This window comes from Gossypium raimondii, chromosome 8, assembly GCF_025698545.1.
Source record: "Gossypium raimondii isolate GPD5lz chromosome 8, ASM2569854v1, whole genome shotgun sequence".
Classification (NCBI taxonomy): domain Eukaryota; kingdom Viridiplantae; phylum Streptophyta; class Magnoliopsida; order Malvales; family Malvaceae; genus Gossypium; species Gossypium raimondii.
The window spans coordinates 52,358,976-52,373,449 of record NC_068572.1 but is presented as its reverse complement, the minus strand read 5'-3'; the positions used below and the strand labels follow the sequence as shown (position 1 = coordinate 52,373,449).

General features: G+C 33.9%; 1 pseudogene; it reads right to left on the bottom strand.

The window, feature by feature from the left end:
- Window positions 1-1,183: 1,183 nt before the first annotated feature.
- Window positions 1,184-8,868, bottom strand: LOC105792077 (chaperone protein dnaJ 13-like; annotated as a pseudogene).
- Window positions 8,869-14,474: the final 5,606 nt, after the last annotated feature.

The window sequence follows — 14,474 nt, the reverse complement described above, 5'->3', positions numbered from 1 at the left end:
AAAAATTTAACTTTTTTAAAATAAATAAAAATTCAAAAGTTATAAAAATATAAAAAATAAAAATCGGAAAAGAGAAAGGAAACCATCTAAAGAAAGAACATTAACTTCACACCATTAAACCAAGAAAAACATCATAAAACATTTCATTCTAATTCTCAAATCAAGCTTTGTTCCAAAATAAAATAAAATGGAAAAATTTAATCTTATATTATGTAATTCCAAAACATTTGAATAAATATAGAAAAAAGATGGAGGAAATAAAGCTTTCCCACAAAATTCTCACCAAAGAAAAAGTCTCTACTCCCCCCTTCTCGATCCCCATGACAGTCAACCTATTTGAACTAATGGGATTCAATAAATACCCAAATGGGAAACTTGGATACAACTTCAAGGGTTCAATAGATTTGCCATTTTCAGGTTTGATTAATGAAAAATGGTGGGTTTGTTGCAGAATAAGTGAAGGACTAAGTTTTGAGAGATACGATGAATGTTTTAACTTGATTTGTCATCAAATTTGCAATTTTTATGTAGAAGAAAGGTAAAAGAAAGTGAGCTCGAAACCATGAAAGGAAATTACAAAAAGTTGGGCATAAGGGAATAACATGAAGTAGAAGATTTGCCATTTTCTTTTAGGATATATATTTTTTAAAATTTTTATAGTTTTTTAAATTTTTATTCTTTTATTTGAACAATTCCAACTTGTTTGTTAACATCTTTACTTGGTGATAGTAAATTGCACACAAACCAGGGTTTAATTTAGTTGCTTTCCCAACTATTCTTAATTCGTGGCATCTAATAATTACAAAGTCCACAATATCTACAAACCATTCTCTTATTCTAAAATTATGTTATCTATATGTCAACAATAAAAAAAATGGTAGATTAGACTAATCTAAAGGCAGAGGCATCTCCCAATCTTGAAATATTTAAAGAAGGTCCATCCAACTTTAATCTTGAAAAGGTTGCTAAGTTGTTTGAATCAGAAGTAAAATCACATAAACAAGGAATTTATTCAACAATCACAAAATTACACCAAATAAACTACCCTTTAATGCTTTTTATCGGTTTGCCAACGATCCAATCTAATAAATTTATATGACTGAAACTCTTGGTACCTTGAAGCATGTCTGGTGTACAAAATTGTCGGATGGTAAAAAAAAGAATCATGTGAAAATTTGTAAATTTAGATTTTGTGCACCAATTGGGGTATTTGCAACTCCTCGTAATCATCCACAACAACCTGATTTCGAAATTTCAAGTTGGTTAATATCCTCCATTACCATTTATCAAAATAATTTTGTTTAGAAAAAATAAAAGTGATTGGTCCGTAGTACCTCGTATCTATCACCGCGGTAAGTGTACTCAACATGTAATTGTTTAGGTTCCTTAGGGCAAGGATCGCAGAAGCCCATAATGTCTGACTTCTTTACACCACCATGAAGTTGTGTCCATACAAATGATAAGTTATGGTACTGGGATCTATCGATTTTCAGATGCACGTGAAAGCAATAAACAAACTACAATGTATCCATAATCAAATTATCCAATTGGCTTCTGTATTTACAAAATACATGTTTCAAGAGTCTTAAAATTGAAAGAACCCATGCTGGATGGTTTCTGGTGCACAACTTCCATAGCTTATTGAGTGGGAATTTTGTCTTCCAAATTTCTTGAGTTATTGGCTAATTAAACACAATGCATTATCACAGTAAACCAGATGGCATACATTATCATATAGTCAAAGAAACAAACCTTAAGTTGCCTTAAATCGTTAACGAGGAAATTTAGAGATAATGTTACATTCAACATTTGTAAGACTAATTCATCGTTTGCTTCTCTCAGCTCATCTCATTTCTTTAAAGCTTTACGATTTATATAGATTGCGTTAGTAATAACAAGTCCACATGTTTCTTGTTGCTTATTTCTTTTTCTGTTGGCCACATTCTCTAACAACTGCTAAGCTTTTGCAGCTGCTTTCCTTGCCTATCGGACCTTTATACACATCAAGTAAAAATATTTTTTTAAAATCATTTGAACACGACTCATTAGCTTATAAAAAAGTATGCAACACCAACATTTAATCTCAAAATTGTTATATGCACCACCTTCTTGTCGAAACATCAAGGATTCAATCATGGCTTTGAAAATTATGGTGAAAGACAACGTGGATTACATCTCAACTTTCATTTATATGAGAAATACTATGACCAACTACATAAGCATATAACTAGAAATAAGTTATATAGTAATATACAACAAAAAAAGATTTCAAGTATTTAGATGAAAGTAAAAAAGAGGCCAAAAGGCAATAAAATTAGGAATCCTAATGCATTCGGATAAAAATACCTCGGTGGCAGTCCTTTCCATATTTTCTAAGGTAATATGGTTTAAAAACAAATTTCTACATGTGTACATATAAAATAGTCATTTATGTAAAACAAATAAAATTACAAAAGATAAAAGCAAGAAAATATAGAGACATAACTAGTTTATCCTCTGTAGATGATATTTAGCTTGAATTGGGTACAAAATAACTTCTAAAATAATAGTTCTTATACAAGAATTAAGAGTATATACATGCACCTAATATCTAAATAACTTATTCAATTTATCCAACAGGAAATGGAAATAAAAACACTATTCAAACTGCATAAGCAATTGGCCTAAATTGTGAGGAGAAATAGAAGTGGTTACCTTTAGTATAAATTAAATTGATGTTGGCATTACAAATGCCCTAGTACCTAACACATAGTTAAAGTGCCTAGAAAGCAAAATTTGCACATAACAACATAAGCCACAAATTAAATGCAAGACTTTTAATCACTACGAGAGATCAATCTTTATTAAAAATATCTCAACAATAAAAACTAAATTTCTGAAGTTATTCTTTGCAATAAGTCTACAACTTCTTTTACTTAAACCATGCTTAGGTACAACATTTGGTTAACAGTTAATATGCTTCAGTACACGGATATAAAAGTTCATCTATATACATATTTGTGTGTAACCCATAGCATATCATGTCATAACATGTATAATTTCCTAGTGATATATTACTCAAGTGTACACCATTTGATTCTAATTCACCCAGTAGAAAATTAAGTCATATACACTTGCAATTACATATTTTAATTTCTACTACATATTGACAACCAGACTTATAATTTCTATTACACATCGACAGCTAGACAAAATTTTCTAAACAATAATATCATAAAGTTACATAACATAGTTGCCGGTTCAATTTTAAAGCATTTAAGTTCCGAGAACTGAAAATAATGCAAAGATAGACTATTATATCCCATATGAAATTCTACACAAACATAAATTCCAATTTCAAACCAATCCTTGTTAAACTCTGCACTAGAAGAAAAGTACCACACATCAAAGTGTCAAACAAAAAAAATATCTATGATCTTTTAAAAAGGTAATTTTATGCTTTAGATAGAAAAAACTCGTGAAATATGTAAAAGGACATCAATATTCTAACAGGAATAATTAACTTTTGACTTCCACGACGCAACTCTAATTTCCAAAAAATACCCTGGGCAACAAAAGAAAAGATTTAATGACCTTTATGATTTTTGCCCTATATGACAATTTTATCATACATATAAAGCATGAACTAACTAGACAAGTATATATAACACAATAGTGCCAACAAAATGATAACCCTTGGTTTGGTGTAGGAACACAATATTTCGTCATTGCTATAATTACTAATAAGTAGGACTTTACCAAATTATGGCATTATAATGTGCAAGAAAAAAGAAATTACCCGAATCCCAATTGTATACAACATGCGAATAGTGCTAAAATTCAACACTTTCCTCCCACCACTAATTTCAACCTCAAGAGAAGTGCTGGAGAGAAAACAAAAGTCAGTGCAAATTTTTAAGCTTAGCAACCACCGTTCTAACTAACTAAACAAAAATAATTACTCAATTTAAGAAGTAAATTTGAATTCTTCAAGGTGCTACAGCTAAGTGAGAGCATTAAACAACTTGGTATCTTGGTGTATAAAGGGAATGTTAGTAATAATACACTTTTATGGCTTTTTTGTATTCCATTAAAGTGGTTAACTATGACTCCAATTTTAGTCAAATTTGAGAAATAACCTTCTAGTTAAACTCTGTTTATTTGTTTCAATTAAACTCTGATTAGTTTAGATTATTTTATTATTATTTGACCCATGAATTTAACCTATAAATATGCTCTTTTACGACATTAGAAAATACACCCATTAGATATTAGAACTCATAACACATTTAGAGAATTTTGTGTTTACGTTTTGAGGGTTCTTCGTTTTTGGGTTTTCGGGGTTTAGTTTTTATCTCCATCTTTTGTACTATTCGTTCTTTTGTCATTATAGTAAAATTATCTTTACCCGTGGTTTTTTATCCTCAACAATTTTAGTTCAATCCAGCTTGAAAAAGGTTGTTACCAGGAAAAAGCCTGAAAATCTAAATAAAACGGAATGAGAAGAACTTGATAAAAAGGCTTTGTCTACAATCCAGTTGTGCCTCGCGAATACGGTATTACAGGAGATATTGGTGGAGAAGACCTCATCCGCATTGTAGAAAATGTTAGAAACTCTTTATGCAACTAAGTCTCTGGCTAACCGTTTAGTGTTGAAACAACGTCTATTTATGTTTCGGATGAACGAATGTGAGCTTCTTAGAGATCACATCAGTCAACTCATTCATCTTTTAAATGATTTTAAAAACGTTGAGGTTTAGACTGACGATGAAGATTAGGCTATGTTGTTATTGTGCTCTTTACCCCATTCATACAAGTCTTTCAGGGAGACATTGATTTATGACAGAGACAAACTCTCGTTCAAATATGTGAAGGGTCATTTTTTGAGTAAAGACAAACTTGAAAATGAGTTTGGTTTTGATAGCAAGGAAGATAGGCAAGTTTTCGTATTGGTAGCATCAAAGAAATGTAGACAAAATGTGTCACTATTGTAAAAAGTTAGATCACATCAAAGCAGATTATTATAAACTGCAAAATAAAAGAGTTGCTGAGAGTAACGAGGAAGATGTAGCTGGTGCTAATTTGGCCGATGAAAGTGGTGATGATTCTTGTTAGTGTCAACGAGTGATAACTCCAAGCTTACGTCCGAGTGGATTCTAGATTTGGGTTGTTCTTTCCACATGCGTCTCTATAAAGAACGATTCTCTACATACAGTTTGATTGAAGGTGGAGTTATGCGCATGGGAAACAATTCATCCAGTAAGGTACTTGGTATTAGTACTGTTAAAATTAGGATACACAATGAGACGATTAAGACACTCTCAGATGTCAAGTATGTACCTGATTTACGAAAGAATCTCATCTCCTTAAGTATTTTAGACTTGAAAGGATGCAAAATCAACATCGAGTCGAGCGACATTAAGGTATCTCGTGGAGCTCTCGTTTTGTTAAAAGGTAAAATGACCGACAGTCTTTATATTCTGGAAGGTTCTACAGTGGCCGGTGAAATCGAACGTCCCTCGTCTGCTATGGAGTCGAAGTCAACTCGTTCGGAGTGGAGACAACTTAGTTATAGGAGGGAAAAATGTATGACTGTTTCATTGAAGAGGGGTTCTCTTTTGGATGTAGGTTTTGAAAAGTTAGGGCAGTGTATTCGTGAACATCAAACCCGAGTTAGTTTTGATTTGACAGTGTACAAGTTGAATGCTAGAAGTCTTCTAGTTTCTAAGCACAATTTCGACTCAGTTAATTCCCTGCATAGTTCAAGATAGGCTCGTGGCAGGATTTGACAAAGATGGCATTGTGGAAATATGAGTCAAGGTGGAGATTTGTTAAGTATGGCTCCTATTTCAATTAAATTTGAGAAATAATCTTCTAGTTAAACTCTATTTATTTGTTTCAATCAAACTCAGATTAGTTTATATTATTTTATTATTATTTGACCTATGAATTTAACCTATAAATAGACTCTTTTACAACCTTAGAAAATAAACCTATTAAAGATTAGAACTTATAACATATTTATAGAATTTTGTGTTTACGTTTTGAGGGTTCTTTATTTTTCAGGTTTTCGGGGTTTAGTTTTTATCTTCATCTTTTGTACTCTTCGTTCTTTTGCCATTATAGTAAATTTATCTTTACCCGTGGTTTTTTATCCTCTTTGGAGGGTTTTTTCTCGTTAAATTTGTGTGTTCAATTTCTCAATTTCTTTTACTATTTTTACTTGTTCACTGCTTAACCGAATTGATTCCCAATAAAAGTATTTGGAATAAGCACATATTTGAAAGCCTACTTACTTTATGCTGATTTGTTAGTTTGCTTAACATATGCAGATAAGTAAACTGATCATTTAGGTTGGAGTTAAGCACATCTCAACAACTTTATTGAGTTTACAAATAAATTAAGCAAACATGACAAGTGTACATTGACTTCAAACTGTGTTTCAATTATTTTAGCCCAGTTCTTATCGAACGCCCATGATACTTTCTCCTTCTCATATTGGGAAACATCCATTTTAAATGTATAATTTTAAAAGAACTATTAAACCACTTATCCACTTCCAGTGGAATGACAATAGGGGAATTGTTTCTATCTGCTATTAGGACAGCATTCTGCAAGAAAATGACACTTATGCAAAAGATTTTAATATTTGAGTATCGTCCTTATTATAATATTGAATACCATCTAAGCATATCTCGTTGTCCAGATCATGCAATATATCATATATGTAAATCTCAAAAATAGAGTGGAAGAAACATGGCATTCTAAACAGTGCACTAGATTTTATCTACACAATATAATAGAAATTCAGTATCATCATAAACAACATAAAAGAATAAATACCAACTTGCCTAGCATATCAATCATCAATATCAATTATGCAAGCATACCTTCTATACCTGCCTACAATACGAACATGAGATTAAGGAACAATGATGAGTATAGCAAGCGGAGATCCCAAAAGAATGTGTGCCAAACTGCGATTCTTAAGGTGAACGGAATTATGAAAAATAAATGCAACTAGGATCATGCTGGAAAAAAAGTAATAAGTAAGAATACGAGGCATTAGGGAAAATAAGTGGAAAAGGTAGACTAAGAAAGGTAAGAGTACTAATGATATGGTATCATTACATTATGCAAAATGACCATCCATTTGTCCTTATCCCCATAGGAGGTTGAAACAACAATATTGACAAATGATAATCAGCATCAATATGCCTACCAATTATAGCTCTAAATTTTATAAGCTTTTTGACAAATTTCATAGTTAATCTCTATTCAAAGTCAAGTTCCAATGCATAAACAAACATAGGACACTAATATTTCAGTAGAAAATTCGGGATGCTTATGGACTATTTTAAGCTAAGAGCGTAAAAAAATGTAACTTTAAGGGTCTACCCTAGTCCAAGAACAATTGAATCTAAGTACAAAAACTGCACAAAAAGTCTTTTGGATATCAAAGGTATCTTCTAGCCTATTATAATTTATATAAATTTTGATGTTTTCTGAAAGGAAACTACACTGGTATTTTCTTTCTGTTAGTTATTCTGCAATAAATTTGGTGACAAAAATAGTGAACATTGACTCATATTCACATCTCCACCAGCAGACATATTATCTTCTTTCATTTTCCATCCAACCATAATAGATGACTCTAGACTTAGCACAAGTTCTATCTGTAAAAGTAATGAACACAAAAAACCAATTGATTAAGAATAGAGCCCAAACATATCAGTTAAAATTAAGAGTTAGCCTTTCACAATTTCCCAGTGAAGAATGATAAACCAACTTAAATTAAAAACAAAAAGGCATACATTTCCACTTGCTTTATCGAAGAGTTGATGAGTCCAGGAATTTGAAAGATTAATTGAACCATCATGTAGAGACTTTGGAATGGCCATTGTGGTAGTTGAATGTAATGATAACTGGCTAGGAAAAAAGAGAGGAGAGAATGAGGATACAAAGTAAAAACTACTACATAGTAGACAAATAGAGTTAAACCCTAAATGCCTACTGTGTTGTCTGCACCCCAATAATACTATGTAAGCCAACTGATCCTATAAGTTCTATGGAAGAAGTTGAAGAAATTCCACGCCTAAATACAGTTGAGGCAACCATACCACCGAAATTTCCTTTGACTCCCAAATTTCCACCAATTGCAAGAGTATTATGTTTTGATAATTAAGAATGAACTTCACTAGTCATAACCATTCTAAAATTTAAAGAAAAACAATTCAACTAAATCATTCAACATGAACTAGTCATAACCATTCTAAAATTAATGTAATGCAATTATAAAGAAACATGAACTAACAAGCATTCAACTAAATCAATTAAATTAAGAACACCAAAAAAAAGGGGGGGCAATACCCTCCCATAATGCCATCACCATTTAGATATTGAGGCAGTGATAAATTAGCCAAAATTGTACCCGTAAGCAAAAGAAAATGAGCCGACATCTCTTTTTATTCCTCCACGCGTCTTAACTTTTCGAGTTGTTCTTTTATCTCTTCCAGTTTATTCAACTTTGGGCCAAGCTCTAATCCAGAATTCAAACCTTCCATACCATAAATATCGTATATTTGCCTCTTGTTTTCATCAGATAATATCTTATATGCTTCAAATATCCTTTGGAAATTCTCTGTAGCAGTTTCCTTCATCTAAACCAACTTTTTTTTTAAAAAGAAACATTAATATCGACTTGAAAAAGTATTAAAAATTTTGTTGAATGAGGAAAACTTACATGTGGAGCTTGATATTTGTCAAGGTGATAAACTTGAGCCTATTGTCGATAACTCTATGAACTTCTTCATCGGAGGCGTCTGGAGATAAGTGTAACAATGCGTACATTTCTTTGTTCGGAGGTCCGTTGGCTTCATCTTCCTTCATTTTTTTTTTTGCTTCAATTTTGGAAGCAGTTGATAAAAGTTGGGATCTATTCTATGTTAAGTAAATACGTTTTTTAGAGAAAAAATGATTTTTTTTCATTTTTGTTTAGGATTAAACATACAATTAGCCACTAAACAATAGAAATTTTTTTTGATTACTTAATTAAAAAAATTACAATTCGATCCCTAATATTTTGAAAATTATTTCTTGTCAGATTGAAGCCTGGTTGGCCCGATAATGAAGAGATGGCAACTTAGGCTAATATGGTAACTAATCTTAGAAGATAAAGGGAATCATATCTTGTAAAGATTAGATTAGATGTGATATGGCATACCTTGTAAATCCCTAAAATAAAGGGATATGGTTAATCTCGTCCGTCGATGTAAATGTATCTTGACCGTCGGTTTTGGGGGAGCTCAACTATAAATAGAGAGCCTCCCCCTCAATTGTACTCACTCCATTCATTGTTTCATCATTCATTGTTTCATTATTCTTTGTGAATAAGAGAAATAGAAAGCATTTACTCAAACACTTTGCGAGCATTCTTTCTGTTATTCTTTGTTGTTCTTCTTTTAGCATAAATCGCTTCCGCTCTTCAATTTGGTGCCTTGAAGGAGTTCTAAAAGAATCCTCACTTGAGTTAAGGCTGACTTGGGCGAGTTTGGACGAACGGATCACCTAAGGCCTCACGAATTACGAGACGAAAGGTCTAGCCCCGTGACAAGTGGTATTCGAGCAAGGTTTGAACCAAGTAATATCCGAGTTGTTGGTTCAAAGGCATCGTTGGGATGTCGTGAGAAGAGTTCGAACAAAGGTGGGCGAGGAAGTCTTTGAGGGAGATGTTGTCGGCTATTGAGGAACGCATGGGTAAATTTGAGGAGTCTATGGATGACGCAAAAGAGTCAGACAATATGCTTGGGGAAAGTATTGATGACTTGAGGGAGCAGTCCAAGGACTTTGTGACCATGTATCTCACTTCCCAAAGGGATAGCGTGCAAGAGTTGCTAAATTCCCAAATGAAGAAGCTGACGGAGAGAAACAATGCTCTCGATGCCATGATGATGGCTTTGAAGGAGGAAACAATGGCCACGACGAGGGCTTTGAGCACAAGGATAGAGGAGCTCAAGGGAGAGTTAGCCTTGTGTCGAGCAGTCGTGGGGAAAGGAGTGGTAAATGCAGCACTCAGTAACGAGGATGTCCCAAAGTCGAAAGAGTTTGTGGGGACAAGGTCTGCATGCGATGTGGATAATTTCTTATGGAGGATGGAAAACTACTTCCGTGCCAAAGGCATCATGGATGATGCGGTTAGGTAAACACTGCTTCAATGTTTCTTACTGACATTGCGCTTTTATGGTGGCGAGGCAGGACCACAGATAAAAGGCAAGGTGAGATTGGGACGTGGCAAGAGTTCCAATGCGAATTGAAGGGACAGTTTTACCTAGAATTTACCGAGGAAGAAGCTCGGGCAAAGTTGCAAGGGATAATGCAACGGGGCATAGTGGGGGAGTATGTTCGAAAGTTCAAGGAACTCATGCTTCAAGTTTCAGAGGTGACCGAAAGAGAGGCATTACTTGCTTTTCAGAATGGATTGAAGTCGTGGGTCAGACAAGAGGTGGAACAAAGAGATGTCAAAAAGTTGTCGGAAGCCATGACGGTAGTTAAGTCCATGGTCAAGCTTGGTCTAGGGACAGACAAGCTTGGGTCTTCCAAGTCTGAGGAAAGGGGCGTATGTAAAATGGATCACAAAGAAGATATTGTTTATGGCAATGGCAACGGCGATAATGGTGGTAATGGGAAACCACGAGTTGGGAAGAAGAAACCCAAGAGGAAAAAGGACAAGCTAAAATGCTTTCTTTGCGACGGTCCACACATGTTGAAGAAATGTCTGAAAAAATCTGCGCTTAAGGAGAAGCTGGTGGGTAGGGCCTTAATACTTGGTTCGAGCGCAAAAGGTGTCGAAACTAAAGAGGCCGAAAGCTAGAAGAAGCCAGTGAAGTGCTTCTTGTGTCATGGTCCGCATAGGTTGCTGAAGTGTCTGAAAAAGTCTTTCATCGAGGGGAACGATGGAGCAGACAAGGAGCCCAAGAAGCTTGGTTCGAGTAAGGGAAAAGCCGAAGCCAATAGGGCAAAGAGGAGCGAAAAGAAACGAGTAAAATGCTTCTTGTGTCGTGGTCCGCATAAGTTGTGGAACTGTCCAAAGCAAGCCGGAGTCAAAAGAAAGGCAACGTTTGAGCTTGGTGAGTCATCAGAGGGGCTTTCACCCAAGGAAGATGTGAGTTTGTCATCAGACTTAGAGGAAAGAGTTGCGATAAAAATAGTGAAGCTGGGACCAATGAGGCTCAAGTTGAGTGAAGCGTCGGAGTTGGCCGAGTCATCGACAAGGCTTCTATTTATAGGAAAAGGTGGGTGGTGCATCGGACTTCAAGGAAAAAGAAGTGATGCATGTGGGACAGTTGACCAGAGTAAATGCAAAGGTACATTCCGAACATTGTGATAGTATTTTGCATTCTAACTTGTTGACTTGGCAAGAACGTAGGGGCCCTTTCGAAGTTCTTGAGCAAAGAGGTCGAGAGACTGTGGGCAAAGCGAAGCCAAGTGTGGTGAATCAAGAGGATTATGTTCGAGTCAAGTTAGACTGTGGACAAGAGAGTGACATAACTTCTTGTCATCGAGATGTACAAACGAGTAGGACTGTTCGAGTGAAGAAGCGACGTAAGTCAAAGGAAAAGTCCTGAAGGAAGGGAAAAGCTAAGGCGTCGAGACGAGACCGAGGCAAATCAAGTCAGTGCCATTCAGAAGTAACAACGAGGACGTTGCGAGAATGTGTGGGGGAGAATGTCACGGGTCGCAGTTCAAAGCCCGTGACCATCGCACCAAATGCATCCAATGGAGGTCTATTGCTCAGATGGGGATCATTTGGCCCACGAGAACTGGCCGGATTAAAAGAGCTATTGGAGAAGCCTGTCAGATTGAAGTCTGGTTGGCCCGATAATGAAGAGATGGAAACTTAGGCTAATATGGTAACTAATCTTAGAAGATAGAGGGAATCATATCTTATAAAGATTAGATTAGATGTGATATGGCATATCTTGTAAATCCCTAAAATAAAGGGATATGGTTAATCTCATCCGTCGATGTAAATGTATCTTGACCGTCGGTTTTGGGGGAGCTCAACTATAAATAGAGAGCCTCCCCCTCAGTTGTACTCACTCCATTCATTGTTTCATTATTCTTTGTTAATAAGAGAAATAGAGAACATTTACTCAAACACTTTGCGAACGTTCTTTCTGTTGTTCTTCTTTTGGCATAAATCGCTTCTGCTCTTCAATTTGGTGCCTTGGAGGAGTTCTAAAAGAATCCTCACTTGAGTTAAGGCTGACTTAAGCGAGTTTGGACAAACGAATCATCTAAGGCCGTACGGATTGCGAGACGAAAGGTCTAGCCCCGTGACACTTAGGGCTAGTTGTCACCACCTCCCCCTCCCCTCTTCGACTCATTTCTTTTCCTTCTTTACTTTCTCCCATTTTTTTTTCATGTTTCTTTGTTTTTCCTTTTCTCTATCGCTGTCACCCTTGATATCTCCTCTGCCGCCACCACCACTCCTTTTGCCCACATTTCTCCCCATGCACATCTATTCTCTCTCTCTCTCTCTCTCTCTCTCTCTCTCTCTCTCTCTCTCTCTCTCTCTCTATAATTTTTATATTTTTATGAGAATTAAATTGTAATTTCATCATTTTAATAGCTTATATCTTTATAATTTTTTAAAGTCATTAGATAAATTTAGCCCTTAACTTTTACATCTTTTGACAATATGACATTTATTTATTTTTAGATGATTTTGGCCTCAACCTTTTAAAAAGTCGAATTTGACCATCAACCTTTCAAAAAGAGTCAAATTATTTTTAACATAAATACTAATTAAAAATTAAATTTTTAAACATGGAAACTTGCATGGTAGCCCATGTGTACTTCATGCTCTTTTTTAATTTTATGAGCTTTTATAATTGTTTTTAAATTTTTTATTTTTTAAATATTTATATAAATTTTAAATTATTTGTCAACATACAAATAAGTAGTGTTATGCCAGCATGAAATACACGTGAACTACCACACCAATATCATTAAAAAATAATATTTTTGTAAGTATTTCTCTTAAAAAATTGTCGAAACCACCTTTTTTTGAAAAATCAAAAATTTTGTTATCGACTTATTAAAAATGGAAATGGGGAGTCGCCACTGATCTTTTATTAATGTGTGATCGATTCACCATTAAAAATAAATTGTAGGTCTGCGAGATTTAAGAAAATAGGCCCGGGAGTCGGTTACGCACGAGGAAGGGTTAGCACCCTCGTAACGCCCAAAATTGGTACCGAATCGATTGTTTAATGTCTTAGTGTCGAAACTTTGAAAAGATTTTAAAATACGATCCTTTGAAAAGAAATTTTGAGTAAAATGAATTGGACGATGAGATTTACTTATTTCAAAGAAATAAATCGTCACACTCAGTAAGTTAGAGTGCAACACTTTAAATCCTCAAAATTAAATTTATCTCTTGACTTTTAAAACCTATGTATTTTGAGAAGGATATCCGATTATTTGGGTCAATCGAGAAATCAAAACCCAGTAAGTTAGGGTTCAATTTCTTAAAATTTAGGGTTCAATTTCTTAAAATTCCTAAACACCAAATATTGTCTTTATTTATTTGATAGAAAAAATCCTCGTCTCGAGAAAGCAATACGTCATATCCAATGCGTTAGGACACCACGTATCGAATTCTCGAGAATGAGCTTTTTATCTGGAATTTCTAAGTTTAAATTGAAAAAGGGATATTCGGTTATTTAAATCATCAAGGAGAATTGAAGCCCAGTAAGTTAGGGCACAATCCTCTCGAGAATCTTGGATACCGAGTATTTGAAAACTTATGGATAAGTCGATTTCGATATTTAAACCAAATACAACTCTTTAGACGAAATAAAAATGTGAATGAACGATAAATCAGACCACGAGGTGCTAATTCGCAAGCTAAAACGTATAATAACGAACGACAAACAATCAATAAGTACAAGTGAGCAATACAAAACACACAAATTCCATGATTTCATATCACATATTAAACAAATATTAACGACAATATTAAAAATTGAATTGGAGGTTAATATAATGATATAAAAATAGTACCATACATATAACAATAATTTAGCATAAGTTAATGAGAAGATATAAAATAATATTATATGAGAGTTTATTTATATGAAGAATAATTAAAAATCGATGAAATATAAAGGAGAATTTTATAAATAAAATGAAATACGTTAAAGATATGTACAAGTAAAAATAATAATAATAATACTAATATAGCATAACTTCTAAGTAATAATGCATAATAATTTTAGAATAATAATACACAATAACTTCAAAGATATGAATGCATGATACAAGATGAAATAAAAATAATATGTAGTGAACTCAAAATATAGTACATAATCATACGATAACTCTTATGTTGAAGTATAAATATAAAAAATAATATTAGATTTAAAATTACCTGCATTTAAATAATAATGGGATAATAAATATTTAAAAATAATATATAAAACAACTTAATA